General features: G+C 51.7%; 1 protein-coding gene across 4 annotated transcripts in view; it reads right to left on the reverse strand.

The window, feature by feature from the left end:
- PLEKHA2 (pleckstrin homology domain containing A2) overlaps nucleotides 1-5,790 on the reverse strand; it is an 80,877-nt gene extending 75,087 nt beyond the window's left edge. For 2 of the 4 annotated variants that reach the window (XM_039463381.2, XM_039463379.2), the window contains exon 1: nucleotides 5,253-5,342. The gene's annotated coding sequence lies outside the window, so the exon portion shown is untranslated. The other 2 variants (XM_039463380.2, XM_074383854.1) reach the window with 2 other exon arrangements.
- Nucleotides 5,791-6,000: the final 210 nt, after the last annotated feature.

Consider the following 6,000-nt stretch of genomic DNA (forward strand, 5'->3'; position numbering starts at 1 on the left):
GAGTTCACATGTGTTTAGATTTGCAGTATACATCAGGGTATATTTTGAAGCCAGCAGAGCCTTCACAGGGTACGAGCCCAGTAAAAACAACAGCAAAATGCAAGCATGACTATTTGAGAACACATCCCTAAGAATGGGTCAAAGATTATAACTTAGGAAGTGTGGAAGCCTCCACTTCCTACTGCTCTAATATGGCCGCATTTTGAAACTGTCATGATAGCAGATTCCGAATAGTCTAAGGCGGGAGAATAAAGTGCGAGAGAAGGGAATGTACTGAGAACAAGTTCCCAGAGGAAGTGGAGGGTGAGGAATGCAAACATGTACAGGAATGAGGGCGGTTCAGACAGGGTGCTGGCTTGACCCTGAGATAGCCCAATCCCCACTGGACCCTAGAACTTGGAGTCGAGGGCAAGAGATACTCAAGAAGGAATTTTTTTAAAAATATGGGGCAGGGGGGAAAGGCAGGAGTAACTGGAAATTGATACCACTGCAATAATGATGCCAAAAACAACAAAATATTTCAGGCACTCATGACCTCTCTTCACAGCAGCCTCATCTATGTTCAGAGAAAATGTGGTTGTTGGAACCTGCGGGAAACAAAAGCCTGCCCGGGGCTGAAGGCTCGTCAGACCATCACCAGAGAGGGCACGGGCGCAGCCATGCAGCCACTCTGGCTTCACAGCCTGTAAAAGCTGAGATCTCCAACTTTCGGAATTGTGAAAGTTCCCCCACAATAAATGCAGTTTCACTGTGGGGCTCCCTAACAACAGCTGCGAGTCCCGAAACTCTAATCTTCATTTTATAATGGACCATGTCAACCAGAGGGTACCAATACACGGGCAGCAAGAGAATGAAAAGAAAACATCATTTCCCCAACCTACTGGCCTTTTGCAAAGTGCTGGGGGTGGGGCAGGGGAGTGGAGAGGGGGAAGTGTAAATGGCCTAGCTGTGTCCCTCTAAAGACAAGTGCTTCTGATTTAGGGAAGGAAAAGGGGCTAGGTGAGGTAAGGACGATGTGCAGGTGACAATAACTAGTATTGAGTATTTAAAAAAAAATTTTTTTTTAGAGACAGCGTCTTGCTCTGGTGCTCAGGCTGGAGTGCAGTGATGCGATCATAGCTCACTATAACCTCAAACTCCTGAGTTCAAAAAATCCTCCGGAGTAGCTGAGACTACACGCACAGACTACTACAACTAGCTAATTTTTCACTTCATTTTTTTTTTTTTTTTTTTATTTTGTAGAGACAGGGCCCTCACTAGATTCCCCAAGCTGGTCTTAAACTCTTAACCTCAAGTGAACCTCCCACCTCAGCCTCCCAAAGCCTGAGATTACAGGGATGAGCCACTGCATACAGCCAATTTGAGTGAGTATGTGTGTGTGTGTGTGTGTGTGTGTGTGTGTGTGTTTAATGGAGTCTGGCTCTGTCACCCAGGCTGGAGTGCAGTGGCATGATCTAGGCTCACTGCAACCTCCGCCTCCTGGGTTCAAGCAATTCTTCTGCCTCAGCTTCCCTAGTAGCTTCATGCACTACCACGCCCAGCTGTTTTTTTTTTTTTTAGTAGAGATGGGGGTTTCACCATGTTGGCCAGACTGGTCTGGAACTCCTAACCTCAAGTGACCCACTTACCTTGGTGTCCCAAAGTGCTGGGATTACAAGCATGAGCCACCAACCCCAGCCCAATATGAGTATTTTTGAGGGATCTTTTGCAAGAAGATGACCATTCGAAAGGGTGTGTTGATTTCAGTTACCCATCCCATCTGTGCAGTAGAGTGAAGGGAAAGATTATGAGTCTCAAGCCAGACAAACCTGGATGCAAACCCAGACAAGTTGCTTAACTCTTCAGGGTCTATTTCCTCAACTGCAAAATGGAGATAATTGCTTTACCTACTTCAAAGGCTGTTGTGAGGATTAAATGAAACTGTATGAAAAGCGCTGGCCACCAGACATTGGGTAAATATTGTTGTTGTTAAACTGCACGTGTGGGTGCCTAACAAGGAGCACATGGTCATCAATTACCACCGCAAAGCTGCTTAACCTAGGGCAGGCAGCAGCTGCATGGGCACCTCCATCCCTCCAACGCCAATGAGCAAATGGCAATGAAAAAGCTGTGACACTGACATCCCTCTCACAGGGAAAGGCATCAGTTCCCCTCACTCTTCCCTCTACTCCAAGAACCACACCCCATTTTACATCTCTAAAAATTCTCAGCTGGGCGCAGTGGCTCATGCCTGTAACCCCAGCACTTTGGGAGGCCGAGGTGGGTGGATCAACTGAGATCGGGAGTTCAAGTGCAGCCTGACCAACATGGAGAAACCCTGTCTCTACTAAAAATACAAAATTAGCCAGGGGTGGTGGTGCATGCCTGTAATCCCAGCTGCTCAGAAGGCTGAGGCAGGAGAATCGCTTGAACCCAGGAGGCGCAGATTACCGTGAGCTGAGAGCATGCCATTGCACTCCAGTATGGGCATCAAGAGTGAAACTCTGTCTAAAAAAAAAAATTATCCAGGGGGTTTAAAACAAAAAGTCAGGGCAATCCACTGACTCATTGGCCAGGCTACCCTGAGAGTTACCAGAAACCTAGACATGCTCATCAGTTTCCAAGGAAAGAACCCTAGAGCTGCCTCTTGATCCAGCCACAGGCAATCACACCATCAGAGGGCTGTTTTGCAAGGGCCCAGCCGAATTCGAGGCCCAAACTCGCACTTTAACTGCAGTGCTTCTCAGGAGTATAAATACAAGAGGACCCAGCTTCCCATCCTCTCCACCTCAGCTGACCAGGCACTATGGGCAAAAGGCACACCACAGGGCCAAAGCCCCCAAGACTTTTGCCCACAGTGGGCAATATCAGGGGCCCCTGCCCCAGCAGCGCTGGGACCTCCGCAGTGAGAAGGCTTTAATGCTGAACAAATCACTTCAATCAACTGGAGTCAGGGCAGGGAAGGGGATTTCAGAAGGAACAGTAGAGTCTTACTGCACCAACCCCTGGCCTCCTCCACCGACAGGATGAGGCCGCTTCCCTCCCACCTCTCGGCTGCCCTATCTCTCCCGCCTGCCCAATTCCCCATCTCAACAACGGGCTTATATCAGGCAGGGCCAGGATTCTTCTCTTCCCATAGGCTGTCACACTGTAATATTTGCTCTGCTTCCTTCCTTTCCAAAGCCTACCAGATTAGATTGCTGGAGTCCCATTCAGCTCACTGAGACAGATGGAAAATGGAAAGTAAGGCAACCCAAACTGTTCATGGTGGAAAGAGAGGGAGGGGGCAGAGCAACCCAACATCACAGCACCCAGATCCTCTTTTCCAAGCCCTACGTCTATCACAGCCAGAATAAGTCAAGCCACAGCAGTTTCCGTGAATCAGGAGAGATATTTGGAGGCACTGTGGTCTGCAGCGAGCTCTCATCTGAGTCATCCAGACTTTCAGCAGGGGCATCACCCACCTGTCCATCTGTCCCATGAAGAGGACAGGAGATCAATGCCAGTGGACGCACACACTTCCTGCTGCTTGGGTCTTCCTAGTATCCTAGCACTTCAGCAAACACTTGGCAAGGTAGTGGGAGGGCTGCTCTGGAGCTCAGCTGATAGGGCTCATCAGCCTTCCCCTTCCCACTTCTGCAGAACCAAAACCTGCAGGTCTTCAAGATTTATTTTAACCATTCTAAAATACCAAGCTGAATATGGTTCAGCTCACTATCATGACATGATGGGATCTGCAGGCCCTACTTCCTTACACAGAAGAGAGAAGAAAGCACCAATAACAAGGAAAAAGAAAGGTATGCAAAAACTCTTCACCAAAGGGAGGGCAGTTTCCCAACCAATACCAAGATAATTACCGATCTGTGAAATGAGCAAGGCTCCCATTACAAGCCAGTTAAAACTCCACTAGGAGTGCCACAGTAATTCGCAGAAAGTGTGCTGTAATGTACAAACAGGGCCAAAGGATATTTAGGTGTAAAGGCAACATCCGGACTAATAACTCCCATGTACCAGCTTGGTGATCCAAATTGCTACAGGTTTCAGGAGCAACCACACTGCTCTTTTCTCTGCCATTTGGACAAGTGCAGACAATTCATGTGTTTGCATTTATTCACGAAGGTAACAAACGTTTACTTAGCACCTGGTACATGTCGCATGTTGGGCTGGCCATAATCCAGACTACGATAGTGCAAAAGTCATCTGCCTTCAAGTGGCACATAGTGAAGAAGGCTAACATCTGAGATGATGATGATGCTTTCTAAAAGCTTACTCTGGCTTCTCAAAACAAGTGCACTTACAAGTCCTGTAAGCTCCCAAAAGACAAGGTCCAGTCCTCCAGAGGTAAAGGAAAAAGAAAAAAATCAATAAATAAGGCAGGAGATGTGTTTTGTTCATCACTGCCTTGCATGTATAATACCTGTCAACTGAATGCAACTGATATAGAAAACAAAAACTTCCACTCTTTCAGGATCTTTTGCTTTACGGTTTGGAAGTCTTCACCACCAAAGAAAAACAATGACAAAAGAGGGGAGAATGGGACTTGGTCCGAAACATGAAGAACACCGTTTGTGCAATCTGGGGACTTCAGCCCCAACTGCACCTACAGCTCAGCCTTCAGAGCCCCCAGAGCCACAGCTGGCTTCCTGACGGGTGCTCTCCCCTCCCTCCTCTCTGCCATTTACTGTCCTCTGAAAACCCCACTTGGAGCCCTAAAGAAAGAAAGAGGGAGGGCAGGAAGAAGGAATGAGAAGGGGAAGATACATCCTGAACCTGTGTTCACCAAGAAGGAAGGAAGCCAAACCTTAAGGCGAGGGCCTGGGGGCAGGGCTGGCCCCGGGGAGGAGATGTGAGGGTGCTCCGGCCTCCGCTGGCCCTGCGCCCCTCTCTGGGCGTACGGAGACCCTTTTCCTTTGAAAACGTTCTGGCTACCACCCCCCCACCACCACCACCCTTCTTTTTTCTTTCTTTTTTAAAAAAATTTTGGTGAAATCGTCTTTAGGAATGGAGCAGAAAAGGGAAGCTGGAAGGTGAGGAAGAAGTTGGTGATAGAAGGAACGACAGCTCCCCTCGAGGGCTCACCCAACTTGGCACCGAACCTGCATTTTAGGGCAGTCCTCTCCACTGCCTGGAGTTCCAGAAGCCCAAAGGCCAGGCTGCACCCAGAGGAAAGGTCGGGTGTCCCTAGGGGAGCCTTCTAGGCCTGTCAAGTCAAAAGGTAGTGGGGCGAGAGAAAGATGAGTCTCCACGGCCCCATCCAGACCCGAGGGACTTGCCTGGGGACGTTCTCTGCTCTCCTCCCCTCCCGCAGCCCGGGCAGTCGTTGCGTGGCCGGTGCCCCAGCTCCAGAACCCGCAGAGAAGTTTCGCCGCTGCAAACGTGAGAAAATGCAGCTCAGCAGAACTCCCGCCCCTACCCTCCCCGCGGCCCCACCCCCGCAGCCCGACCCCTGGCGGCGGCGACCTTGGCCACCGGGGGCACTTGGAGGATGGGCTGCCCTCGGGGCTTTCTCGGAGGGCTGGAGGAGGCCTCCTGGGTCTGCGGCCACCTCCCCTCGCCTGTCAGCCATCGGGACCCGCGTACGCAGCCCTGCGCGCGCGCGCCCCCAGCGCCCCTAGGCTGCCTGGCCCCCGCCGGAGCGCCCCCTGCACCCCCAGCCCCGCCGGCCCCCGCGCGCCCCTCTGCACCGCTCCACTCCCCGGCCCGCGAGGGCGCCCAACTTACCCCGCCGTGCAGGGGCCGGGGCTCGGGCAAGGCGCGTTACATCGGGTGGGGTCGCCCCTACGGCCGCCGGGTCCGCCGCGCTCGGGGGATTTCGGGGTCTCGCTGCCAAACTCTCCGCGCCTCTGGCTCCCCTGGCTCTTGTCTCCCCCTGTACCCCCTCCTTCGCTCCCGTCCCTCTGCTCTTTTTTCCGGGTTAATTACGTTTCGCATTAAAGCAAAACCCAGCCCCGGATGTGAGTACAATGCTCCGCGGAGCCCGCCGGGGAGGGAGAGGGGTGCCGGGGCGCCGCGGGCTGGGAG

The sequence above is a fragment of the Saimiri boliviensis genome, chromosome 13 (genome assembly GCF_048565385.1).
Source record: "Saimiri boliviensis isolate mSaiBol1 chromosome 13, mSaiBol1.pri, whole genome shotgun sequence".
Lineage (NCBI taxonomy): Eukaryota > Metazoa > Chordata > Mammalia > Primates > Cebidae > Saimiri > Saimiri boliviensis.